This window comes from Protopterus annectens, chromosome 3.part1, assembly GCF_019279795.1.
Source record: "Protopterus annectens isolate FY-2018-M chromosome 3.part1, PAN1.0, whole genome shotgun sequence".
NCBI lineage: Eukaryota > Metazoa > Chordata > Ceratodontiformes > Protopteridae > Protopterus > Protopterus annectens.
Window position 1 is genome coordinate 1,689,107,025 of NC_056732.1, and position 14,475 is coordinate 1,689,121,499.

The following is a 14,475-nucleotide window of genomic DNA, read 5'->3' on the forward strand; positions in this document are numbered from 1 at the left end:
GGGCCCGGTGCCTTGGGCAGATGAGGCGGGCCAGGCAGAACCGCCGGGATCTGCCTTCCCAAACATGCTATGGTGTTGTGGTTTTCCAAGATATATTGGTTAGTCATGAACAAAACATTTCAAAATTAGTTATAACAGCATGCGTGGCTGTTCCAATTAACCTAAACCAACAGATCTGAAACAGTTGCATAGCAAGCAAAACACATGAATAAATGGAGCAACAATAAGCATTTTAACAGTATGCAAGTTTCACTGACAGCAACAGGACACCAATAATGGTATTTGAACAAAGAATGCTGATATGCAACCAATTAAATATATTAACAATAATAGTTCACATGTCCCAACAACAGATTTTGAGAACAGCATACCCGTAGTATATGAATAATAATTATTGATGCAGATGAAGGGTGGGGGGAAAGAAAACAGTCAATTAACAACTGTACAGGCTTCTATTTTTCACAACAGTACTGCTCAATACTCTACAGGTCTGCCCTCACTTTACATCTACCTATGGCCCATAGCTTCTGTAGCACATACACACAATGGTATGGGGCAGACTGGGAGAACTATGGCTACATTATTGGAGGGGGCTCGTACATGTCAAAGTTGCATACTTGACAAAGAAGGGGTACCCTGCACTGATGTGTGAGTCTGCTATTGGTATACTTCACCTGGATTTATATCTGTGTCCAAGGTGATTGGCAGCAGTGACCACTAACAGTGACAGCATGATATTTGAGAGACATGTATCGGGAAGACCTAACCAGGGATGTCCAAGGGTCAGCTTCAGGTGATTTCTCCTGTCCACCTGGTGAATCTGGGCATACTAGGGCAATGCAGCAGTTGCCTGATGTACCCAGACAACCCTCTCCTCCTACCACCAAACACCACAACCTGCGAGAGATGCAATTACATAGCCAAACAGGAAGAAAAGCTCTCTCCAGCCAAGATTGTGCTAGACAGTCAGGAGAAACAGGTTAACACCCACACAGCACCTCAAACAACACATAGTCCTTCAAAACCCACACCACCAAAACCCACACATAGCAACACAACACCCAACATATGTGGAGGCTCTTAACATTAATCTGCCCAAGCAACAAGGACCTCTGAAGCTGAAATGCAAACAAACACCACCCCCAAACACAACCAAAGTGTCACATAGCTCACCACACCACTGTGCCACCTAACAGCTGCGCCTAAGGCAAGACAACGTACCTAACACTTTAGTCATAGCTGAAGCTATAGTAAGGCACACTGATGTCCAACTCACCACGCTGAACAAGGAGAAAATTACAGTCAGTTACCTGTCGGGTGCCAGAATCCACCACATAACGCATCCACTCAAGTCACTCCACAATAGGTACAAATATGACTCTGTCATTGTCCATGTTGGTGTGAATGACTTGAGATGTACCTCCCTGGACTACATGAAAAGAGACATGGAAGAGCTCTCAGATCATGTAGCCCAGGCAGGTATGACCCTAGCCCTGAGTAGCATCCTGCCATTGCCCAGAATGATACCACAGTATAAAGGACAACATGATTGACTTCAATAATTGGCTAAGTTTCTGGTGTCATTCAAAGGGGATCCAATATCTGTCTGCCTGGGACAACATGATCGACAAACCATGATGCTTTGCAAGAGATGATTTTCACCTGTTGCCCCTGGGATTCAGGTTACTGGCTAAGGCTCTTGCCACCCCTATAGTGCCTTTTTTTAGGCAAGGTTTAAAAGACAAAACTACCACTGTAAGGGGTACAAGCAAGCAAAATCTGAAGGTAACGATACTCAGTGCTAGAAGTCTAAACCTCAAGATGCACTCTCTTCAGGCTCTCCTAAAAATGGAGAACATTGATATCTGTGCAGTAACTGAGACCTGGTTCAAAGCTCCAGAGAGCACCCCTGCAATATCAGGCTACAACTCATACCACATTTTTTCAGCTACCAAACCAGGACTGAAACACTAAAGGTGGAGGAGTGTCCATATTGACCAAGGATATTCACACCTCCAGGCTGGTTGCCCAACACAATACATCTGAAATTCTCCAGGTGCAACTAACACTAGGTAAGACTGCAATACAAATTGTAGCTTGCTACAGATCCTCCACCATGCCTCGAGATTCTCCCTACACCTTTCTAAACATACTGGAAAATATTAAGATACAACCAAACACCCTAATACTGGGTGATTTCAACTAACCTGCCATTAACTGGGAAAACTACTCCTGTACCAACACCTTAGCTCAATGTTTTTGGAATTCATAAATTCCAATGCCCTAGAGCAACTAATTCATAGTCCCACCAGGGGTACCAATATTCTAGACCTGGTCATTACCAACATGGGAGATCGATCCTCCACACCTGCGGTCACCCCCTCGTTGGTCAGATCAGACCATAAGCTAATCACCCTTGACATCCACATCCCACCCCCCTTTAAGGAAACCTCCGTAAAAAACTTCTCCAAAGCCAACTTCATGCTTCTCAAGTCAGAAGTAACAAACTTCATGACATCCATGCAGATGGGAACTGGAAGTTCAACTGCTGAATCCTACACTAAGGTGCTGTACAAGCACATTCACTCATGCATGGAACGAGCTATCCCAAATAGAACTAAAATGCTGTCCTCTAAAAAAACGAATCCAATCTGGTGGTCCCCTGCCATAAACAAGCTTTACAACAGAAGGAAGAAACTGTTGCAGAAAAGAGGAAGAACCCAGGATTCAAAACATTCCCTCACCAGCCTCAGTAGAAAGCTGAGATCCCTCATAAAATCTTCCAGAGTTAGTTATGAAAACAAAATTGCCAAAGATTCCAAAGACAACTACAAGGCTTTCTATAGCTATATCAATAATGGCCCTAGGGCCAATAGCCTAGTACCTACCTATGAACCTATATGATTGGGTGGGAGATAGGAAATTCACCCCAGGGATCACTTCTATTGCTCTGCTTGACAGGGGCACAGGAGAATAATTTTCTTGGGTGGCAAAAGTCAGGGTAGCATTTGGCTAGGCTTATATAGGCCCTAGGGCCAATAGCCTAGTACCTACCTATGAACCTATGAACCTAAATGGCAATACTCAGATCTGCTTTGAGCTACAGCAGAATGGCACTAGATATACTGATCCCAAGGATATTGCCAATATCCTGGCAGATAGATTCAGTGCCAACTTCACCCCCTCTCACCCTCTAAAGGGCCAATCTCAATACCGAAAGAATGCCATATTCCGGTAATCACGGCCACTCATGAAAAAACTGCACTCTCCAAAGCCAAGAATACAGCATCCATGGGACCAGATGACATCCCAGGCTCTGTACTGCATGAACTACAAAATGAACTGGCACCTCACCTATATGTCATGTTTACTCATAGTCTCACCTCAGGTTTCGTGCCCACAGAGTGGCACACAGCTACAGTTATCCCACTCCACAAAAGGGGATCCACTTTAGATCCAGGGAACTACCATCTCATTAGTCTAATGAGCCTGATCTGCAAAGCCATTGAACATATTATCATGGAACTTATAAACAAAGACATTGGCAACCTTCAAACACTGGACCCCACCCAGTTTGGGTTTGTGAAGGGCCAATCATGGCTTCTGAACCTGATCGACTTCTTTGAGGATGAGGGTAAGGTGGTTCACGCAGCCTACTTGGACATCGCCAAGGCTTTTGACACTATCCCCCACTCTGGAATCATAGATAAACTTACTAAGCTGGGCATTAATCCCTACATCACTCGATGGGTTGCAAACTGGCTTACTGACAGAACACACACTGTAAAAGTAGCCGACTCCAAATCCAACTCCAGACAAGTGACAAGTGGTGTACCACAGGGTTCTGTCCTAGGACCACTTTTGTTTGGCATCTTCTTCTCTGAAGTACAGGCCAACACTAAGAGACTCTGACTTACAAAGTTTGCAGATGACTGTAAGCTGGGAGCCATTATTGAATCCCCAAATGATGTGGATATACTACAAAAGGGCCCTACTGAAACAGATGCCTGGTGCCAGAGCCATGGGCTCAAGCTAAATGCCAAAAAATGTATAGTTGTCCCCTTTGGGAAAAATCACATACCTGTGAACTACCACATAGGTGACAGTACACTAAACACCAAAAGGGTGATAAGAGACCTAGGGACACAAGTGGACAGTGGTCTCACCTTTGATAACCACATATCCACAAAAGTTAGAAAACCTTCTACGTGGCACACCTCATCACTAACGGCTTCTCATGCAGAAAAAAGAGGTCATTGTCCCTCTGTACCCATCCCTCATTAGACCCATTATAGAATACAATGCCCCATTTGATATGTACCTCACAAGACATCTGCAACAACTAGAAAGGCCACAGAAATACCTCACAAAAAGAATCACAGGCCTAAAGCAGATGCCTTATGCTGACCGTCTAAAGAAACTCCAGCTATAGTCTGTCACATATTGCCTACTCAGAGGCGATCTTTGCCTAACATACAAGGCCATGTCAAACCCAGAGATGCTGGACATGCTACAGTTAAAGAAATCCCAATCCCTCCGGGCCACAAACTCCAGGGATCTTAACCTTGTCATCACCATGCTGGAGGGATAGGTTCCTGACCCAGAGCCTCCCCATACTCTAGAATAGGCTGCCCATACATGTTGGGCAGAGTGCCTCAATGGCCCTCTTCAAGAGGAACCTTGATGATTGGATGGGAGATAGGAAATTCACCCCGAAGATCACATCAGCAGCCCTGCTAGATAGGGGTCCAGTAAAGTAAATATTTGTGGGAAGGAATAGTCAGAGAATCGTTATGGCTAGGCTTGTATAGGCCCTAGGGCCGATAGCCTAGTACCTACCTATGAACCTATAAGAGTGCATGGTGTATGTACCTATCCTGCTGTCATTTGCAGGCATGGGGTTGGACAGTGGGACAGTTGTACACAGTGTATTTGTATTCCCTTCATACTACTAAAAACATTTCTTTGCCTGTATGACCTGCAAAGAAAATATCTGTTACCACTATCTGTTTCTACAAATATTCAAGATTTCTTGAGTGTATATATGCACACATCTCAATGCCACTCCCTGGATTTGAACCATATCTGGGTGCACTAAAATGAACAACAAGGCTATTTCTCTTCACACTGAGCTACTGGGGAAGTGTTGTCACTTGTTTGACTGTTTTCTGCCTAATACTCTGTGGGTTAGAAAATCTGACTTTATAATCCGGAGATTCCTACATGACAGATAGTGTATTGTGTATTAATCCTTTGAAATAATACAATCTGGAAAGCAAAGGTTAACACAAGGTAATGCAGCAGGGTTTACACTATAAGACATTGGACATTACTAATCAGGGTTCGTATCTTAGTGCATAACATATGTCATATTTCATTTAATATGTTGTTTTAGAGCTCCACAATCTACTGTTCTGCATAACAGATGGATCTCAGAACAACCTCATTTAATTCATGCTGTCAAAGCCATATTTGCTGTGAAGAACCTGTACACATTCTATTTCTTCAGCAACATACCAGAGTAAACACAACAGTTGGTGGTTTAGTTCTTTATTTTACTTACATGACACAGTGCTTTACTACTGCATATCTTGTAGATCAATATTAGTGTGGCAAACTTTTATTTAATCGCTTTACACATAGAAGACACTACACCTACTGGCAGTAAACAATGTACTCCTTCTTATTTATTTCACTATATATTGCAAGGTAGATCTGTACTCACCAGCCTGTTGGCACAGCCTTGCCAGTCTGTCGGCATGGGTCTCGGCATTGCTATCCCTCTCCACTGCAGTTGTAGGGGGGGACAAACATTATGTATGCCTGTCTATCACATACTCAGGCTAGGATTTGGTACAGCTATGGATGACATACTTACAAACTACTGGAGCATTCAGTGCCCAAGCATCTTGGATCCACTGGGCCAAAAGCTAACCCTTCCTCCACTTTAGGTCAGCATAATGATGCCATACCTGCTCACCAGTTCGGGGGATTCTAGTGGCACTGGTGAGATCCCGTGCCAGACAGTCCCAGGCCTCCACTTTGTACTGAGAGCCCTGGTACTGGCCCTGCAGCAGTCTGTCATCATGGTTTTCTAAGAGGAGCCCAACAATGACCCTGGGCTCCTGAATACCCCAGTGCTATGCCCGAAAGTGCACTACCTCTCCAACGCCAGACATGGTTCCTGCAGAGATAAGACTACAACAGGTTATGGTTGTATTCCCACCTGTGCAGTTTAAATAAGGCCATATTCCCGCCCTTTGCTGTCATTGGACCATTTTGAAAATGCTAAGCTCAGCTAAGCAGTGCGCAAATCTTCTAAGCAGAGCTGAACAGTGCTTAAAGGGGTAATTGCTGAGCACTGCTTAACAGTGCACATATCCGCTCAGCTGACTGCTGCTTAGTATTTACAACTAAGCAATGCTTAAACCAGCTAAGCAGAGCTGACTACTGCTACGAATTATGACTTAATTAATCATTACTGACATATTACTAAGTGTATATGATTTGCTTTACATGATGTCCCTCTGTGCTTTCATTACATTACCTTGCGGTGTAACTATACTGTACTTGTGTATACATGGGTGATTTTGCATGTTATATGCACTCACACTTACATTTTGAACCAGCTACACTACCCTGGTTAACAAATATCAATTACTACATAATTTAAAACAAAAAAAATAATTTTAACAATGTTTTCCCATGTAAAAGTGAAGTTTGGTATTCAAACCATAAGCTGCTGCATGTAAAGCTGGGACTCTAACCACTACACTATCTCATCATTAAAGAGTTTAGCTATACATTTGTATTTAGCTCCTATGAGATGTTTAAGCAGTGCTGAGCAGAGGACCATAGTGAGAAAAACCTGATCATCTACGCTTAAACTTAACTTAGACTGGAAAAAAATAAGAAATTAATAAAATCACTTTAATTACATGTATCAATACTCCTTATAAGTCATATTTGATAATGCACTACCTGTCATTCTATCAACTGTCTAAGTCTGTATGGGCAATATCAAGATTGAAGTCACTACATAATAGCATATATTTGAGTTTCAGACTTCTAATCCTTCCCTACATGTTATGTTGATAGCGACCCTGTTCCTCTATCAGCTTTCTAAGTTTGTAAGGGCAATATTTATTATCTGTCCCTATTTCTCCCCCCATAAATTTATGCTTTGTCCAGTTTTTTGCTCTGAGAAACTGAGAGGTATGCCCCCCATCAATTTAGGCTTTGTCCAGATTTGTGCCTCTAACAAGTTCAGATATATGGCGAAAGTGCCATGCTGCCCGTACGGCACTTTTGCAAGTACTGTCCACCCCCCCCCTCCATTGCTTCCTGTATAAATACCTGCTTTCAGTGTCCGCGGACACTGACAGCAGTTAGAAAGTACTGTATGGCACTTTGGCAAGGCAAAGGATGTGTGACAGTACCTGTCACACCCCCACCTCCACTGCTTATGATCTAAATACCTGCTTTCAGTATCCGCAGACATTGAAAGTAGTTAGAAAGTGCCGTACAGCACTTTCAGAGTGCAGGGGGCATGTTGGATGGGTGAGCGCTACTAAAACACGCCCCCTGCACTCAATAGTGTCTATGTCCGCAAAGCCATTATCAGTAGTTACCTTCATGAATATGTGAGATGCGCTTCTGTTAAGGCTATGTGGAAGCAGACACCATTCACTCCATAGGGGAATAGCACTATTCCTGCATGGAGTTTATTGAATACTGGGGGCTGTCTTCTTTGTCTGTACCTCTCACACTACTAATGATATTAGAAAGTCAAGAAAGTTTTTCAATATTAAATCTGGTACAGATAATGGTTTTCACCTAGTTTTGCTTAAATCACAATTCTGAATAAGTTGTATATTTATTTCTTGGTCTGTATCTGGGAAATCACAGTTTTGACAAGTGATACTAAGATTGTATAATATATTTTTTACTGCATGTCGACAAATGTACCCCTATTAGCTGATACTGCCTCATGTTTCTGATATACCTTGCCTTCAAACACGTTTTTTAAAATCTTGCATCAGTAGTTATGTTTAATGCTGTTGCATCATTACTAAGCCTTGCCGCACAGCTTTTCCATAAGGCACTCAGGCAACATGAGTCAGTCACTGCCCAAAACGAATAGACTTGGTATATCTAGAGAAAAAATTGTTGTCCATTGTATTACTGAAGACTGGTTGTTTATCTTTTCATCACTGAGGCTAGCCATTTATCTTTTATGGACAGTATTTTGTATGCCTTTTACTGACCTGATATGTCTTTATGCTAATTCTTGAAAAATAAACACTGCATTTATCTTTTTAAGTCCTCCATTAAGGTTTAGTATGACAAGTTCTGAGCACTGGGGTAGACATATTAATGATTATGAAGTCAAATTGCTTTTCATGTAATTTTAACTTTTAGAATAATTTAATTATTTCGGCCTAGCCAACAGTTCCTTTTCTTTGACAAGGTATACCTTAAATATTCTTCTAGCTGCTCCCATTAAGGGTCACCACAGCAGATCATCGATGCACAGAATGAGTGACAGAGTTTTACAGTATTGAATTGTCAGCACAGTGCCCAACCTTCCTCAGGAGGCACACACATGCACACTTAGGGCCAATTTAGAGTGTCCTATCCATCTGCAGCATGTCTTGGGAATGTAGGAGGAAACCGGAGCACCTGGAGGAAACCCACACAAACACAGGGAGGACATGCAGACTTCACACAGAAGGCACCCCAGCCGAGAATCGAACCAGAGGACTTTTTTCTGAGGTGACAATGCTAACCACTGTGCCACCCACAACAAGGTATACCTTTAATGTTGGCTTGTAAAACATGACAGGGAAATGTACTCAACACCATAGGAGTGCTTGTATAATAGTTATCCTTTTTCTGCTAAATAAATAATACTTCTAAGGTTTTGTCTTAGTTATAAGAACGCATTTTAATTGGGACGATCCACCTTAGATTTATCAACTCTACAGAAAATTCAACCTGACAAAGAAGACTAGGCATTCTTTTCAAAATAATGTAGCTCTAAACTCTCTGAGAGAATTTATCAGCAAAAAACATTATGAAGATATATATATAAAGCAACTTCATAAATAATTCAAGCTGCATTTCATATTTATTTTACTTCACAGCTCAATGCAAGAGTAAACTACATTCATCTCCTTATCCAGTCACATCACTGCAACCAAGCAGTACTCATGGGTCAACCCTGAATTGAGGCTTGTACCTAGTGGTTTTATTTGGATAAAAAAGAATAACAAATAATCGTCTTATTTCAAGGGAAAAAGAGACTTTGTAGAGACTGTAGTGAGGAATCCTTTGAGAGATCTGCTTTTGGAAACTCAGTTTCTTTCTTCAGTAATTACTGGGCATACTTTACAGGACCATTAGAAAGCCTAGTCCAAATTCCCAATTGCCACTAAGCACAGTCTGATCAGACAGTAGGCAAATGAAGATGAAAAGATTCAAACCATGTACCCTTGGAGCAAGAAGCAGCTCATTAACAAGTTAGAGCTTTAGTTCTCTATGCTAGCTGCCAGACTCAGCTTGGGGCTAATCCTCCTTTGTATCACTGAAGCACATACCTTGAATATTTAGCTTGCAAAATACACCACCTTGATAACTTTGTGAGGTTTTTATTTTTTTTAAACAAAAAACATCTTTATTAAATTATCATGTATGACATAGGCAATGTTACATTTATATGAATGAAAATAAACCATAGTGACACAATCTCAGTTGCAGACATTATACATTCTAAACTATGCGACACAACTGTAGCTGCAAACATTATACATCACATTTAACATATCCAATCATTGTTAGTCAACCATTACAAACATAGCTCATTCAAATCCTGTCTTTTTAAATATCGTTCCTCCTCTGCATGTAGTGGTCCACATTTCCCATTTTTCCTATGTAATTTGCTCCTACTCTTGTCTAAATATCCTAGTTCCAGTTGTTTTATCTCTCTTACAATCTTTGCTATTTCTAGAAAAGCTGGTTTAAACTTGGATTTCCATTTTCTATATATATAAAATTGCTTTATTGGCAGTCATCATTACTAGACCCAGCAAGACCTATTATATCTAGGCAATTCCGATTTTGTATCATAGCTGAAAAAACATTTCCCTGGTTATTCCAATTTGTTCACTGAACATCTTCAACAGAACAGTCTGCATGGAATCTTTAAAGTCTGCCAACTTAAAATTTTCCCAGTTACCTCTTTCTTCCCCATCATACATTCAACATTTGCTGTCTACCTGAGGAAAAATTCTTTGAAATCTATTTGGGGTATAAAAATATCTATGTAAACACTTCCAGACAGGGATCTTAAACCTTCTAGATTTTGTTGCATGTTTGGGAGACATAAATATATCCACCATTGTTTCTTTGTGAAATGTTTATCTAAGCTTTCTTCCCAATCTTTCCTAACCTCCTCTGACTGATTCTTTTATTTATCATGCAATACTTTATATGGTCTACTAATTATTCCTTTCTTAAAGGCAACTCCTGTTCTAGATTCTACTAAAAACTCTACCAATGGTGTTCTTTCTTTTAGGACCATCCTATTTCTTTCTTTTTGCCTATACTCTAATATCAATCCTTGATATAAAAGGCAATTTCTAGCCTGCAGTCCAAATAAGTTCTTGGCATCTTCCCGTTCTCTCACCATTCCCTCTCTAGTTATTTGCTCCCAATGCATTGGTTCCTTTCCCAGTTTTCTCCTATATATTCCCACACCATTTTGCCTATTGTCTGTATCCCTAATTGCAGTCATCCCTATCAGGAGAATCTTCTTTCTCCATTCCGAAGATGGCTTAGCTCTTAGAAGACCTTCCGCTACTTTATGAATATAATATTCTGTATGATTATTGTTGTTCTTCTTAAAAGTCTTTATCCAAAATCCCAGTCTCTCCGGGTTACTTGAGCTTCCCCCCTGTTTCATCATCATCTCTTTCTACTTTGAATTAAAGTTTTCTTCTTGTGCTATGTATAGGAGCCTTAGCTGTGTTGCTCTGAAATACCCCTTCAACTTGGGTAATCCCAATCCACCTTGTTGCACTGGAAGAATAAGCTTATCCCACTTGACTCTTGCCATCTTTCCCTCCCAGATAAAATCCTTCAACTCTTTATTAATTGCTATCCATAACTTCCCCTCTGGTTGATAAAAATATGCCTGACCAGTGTATAAGAGTAAATGGGCTAAAACATTTTAACTGCTTGTATCTTACTATTAGTATTCATATAACAGAGCTTGTTTAGTCTCTTCCCACATATCCTTAGCTGTCAAACTTGTATCATTTTAATCCATACTCCTAAATACTTAATTTTATCATGTCCCCATAAATATGGATATTGCTGAACCAATTCATATGTGGGTACATAAATTACCGCTATTGCTTTTGTTTTAGGTTCATTGATTTTGTATCCTGAAAAGGTATGAACCTGTCTCAATATGTTCCACAGCACCGTAATGTCCCTTTCTGGTTTTATCAGGTATAAAATAATGCCATCTGCAAATAAAGCCAGCTTTTCTTGACTACCATACCAATTATATACTTGAATTTTTGGGTCCCTTATTTTCTTTGCTAATGGTTCTAAATATAATGCACATAACATAGGGGAGAGAGGAGAGGATACCGCTGCCTGGTTCCTCTGCTCAAGCAGAGATTATCAGAGAAGACCCTACCCACTTTAATTTTCACCTCCTATCCTTCATATATCCTCCTAATCAACCTTATCATTTTATCAGAGAATACAAATGCTTCCCATTGCTCTGCTCATATAGTCCCAGCTTACGCTGTCAAATGCTTTCTCTGCATCAAGACCCACCAACAACAGTGGTATTTTCATACATTCTAGTTCCCTCTGGATCATCACTGTGCTGTTTATGTTGTCAAATGTTTGCCTCCACTCGACAAAACCACATTGATTCATATCTGTCAATTTTGGCATCTCTTTTGCCATTCTTTTAGCCATTATAGACAGAAACACTTTATAATCATGATTTACTTTGAAATGGGCCTGTATGAAGCTGGATCTGATGGATCTTTACCCTCTTTAGGTATTACAATTACCACTGGTTTCTTTCAGGATGTTGGTGCTTCTCCTCCTCTTAAAATACTGTTAAACAAAACCTTCCAGATCTTAGCTTCCAAACTTCCACAGGGATACCATCTATTCCTGGGGACTTTCCTATAGATTGGTTATACATCATTTTTATCTCATCTCTTCCTATCCTGTTAGTAAATGAGCCTCCTCTCTCACTAGCCTTAGTATATTTAATTTCTTAATAAGCACTTCCATTTGTACCTTTTCTTGATTTCCATATTTCTTTGTCTTATACAGACTTTCATAGAATTTAATTTCCAAAATATTTCTAATACTTCTACAGGATCCCATGTTATCTTCATTGTTATAGACTTCCTAAGCTTGGTGACAGCTTTTTCTACTTTCTGTTGTTTGAGGTGTTATGCTAAAAATTTTGTGTTCTAGTGTTATTATCAAAAAAACAGTTGTTTTATAAACTCATGCATATTATAGAGGTAATCCTTTATTTTTTGTTTAGCATTCTGTAGTTGCTCCTCTTCTTATTCTGTGAGATTCCCCTTATTTTACAATATTTTAATGTTTGTCAGTCTCTCTAAATAATTCTTGTTACTTCTTAACCTTATCTCCCTTTCTTTTATTTCCAACCTATTTTTAAATTCCACTTTAATTTTATCCCACTCCCTAGCTATACTTTCAAAATAAGTTTCTATATTCTGTAATAGCTGCTGAATAATTTCCACTACCCATTCCTTAAATTTTTCTCTTTTCAATAGATAGGTGGGAAAATGACAGTGTCTCTTTTTTATTTCATTACCTTGTGTTTTTATTTTAGTCATTATTGGCAGATGATCTGAAATAGTTATTGGGTGTGTATCAAGAGCTTCAATTAAATGCACATATTCCTGTGAAATGTAAATTCTGTCTTTCCTGTCCCAGTTTCTGTATCTTGGGGAATAATAAGTAAATTTATTCTGAAATCCTAGTACTGAGTTCACATCTACCATGCCAAATATTGTATACATTTCTTTAAAATTCCACTCTCCTTTGTTATATTTCCCTTTCTGGGTCCCCCAGACACAGCTTCCCTTTTGTAAATCAAATTCCAGTCCCCTCCTATAAGTAATATTCCATGATGAAAGCTAATTATTTCTCCCAGAATTTTCTTTAGCTCCCATATAGCAGTTTTCAGTGGAATATAAATACATGCCATTGTAATCCTCCTCCCTTGCCAGTAGTCTCTTAGTACTACAAATCTACCATTATTGCCTTTTTTCTTCTTCTATTACTATTGGAACTCCTCTTGCAATTAATATAATTACTCATATTTTCCTTTTCCCCAGGTATTCTGCTGAATAACCATCCTAAAAACCTTTCTTTATCAAATTCACATGTTCATTTCTTTCCAAGTATGTCTCCTGTATTATAACTATTTGCACTCTAAATTTTTTTTAATTTAGTTCACTACTCTTTCTTTTTTGTCTTTATATGTGAGACCATTTAAAGACATTATAAAAACAATCATATTCTTGAGGGATTATTATTCCCACATTTTATGTATAACAGCTTTTTTGTTAAATGTCTAGTGCCAACTTTTGTGTTACATGCATGCACTGTTTGGCAGGTTAATTTGTTTCTTGTCATCTGCATTTCCGCCTGTGTAACACATTGCAGAACTTTTTTTATTGAAAACTCCCAAATAAAAATACACACACACACACACACACACACACACACACACACACACACACACACACACACAATACCCCCTAAAACCTAACTTAATAATAACACATAAAAATATGTACATCTTTAAATATTGAAGTTTTACCGCCCTAATAGAACAAAAGTTCCAAAATGACAGCCACACACACAGACTCGAACTAAACAGAAAGAAAGATTATCCATGCTAAGATGCATGATACAGCCCGTGATTCTATTAAGTGCTATTTGGATTTGCTTTATCTTTATAACTCTCTCAGCTGGGAAAACAGTTGAATGTTTTCAAAAAACATTTTCTCTACGACATTTCTCTTTATCAGATTGTCTACTAGTGACATAACAATCAGATACAGGACTGTTTACTAGAAAAAAGACCTTATATTCTTTTTCATTTACTTGCTTTCTGTTAAACTTGTTATTATATAAAGATAATGGCCTTAACCCAGTCATTTCCCTATGCAAGAATGAGAAAAAGCACACTATTTTTTCTTTTGTCATGCTCTTTTAACCAGATCTTGTTTGTTTGTTTGTTTGTTTTTGTTTTGTTTTTCACATTGCAGTGCCTACATTTCTTAAAACCGAAGAATTAAAAAGAGAGAAGAAAGGAGAAAGAAGCAAAAAGAATAAACAGAAACACCTATTTTCATTAATATCCCCATTACACTTAAAATAATTGTAAAAAACTTA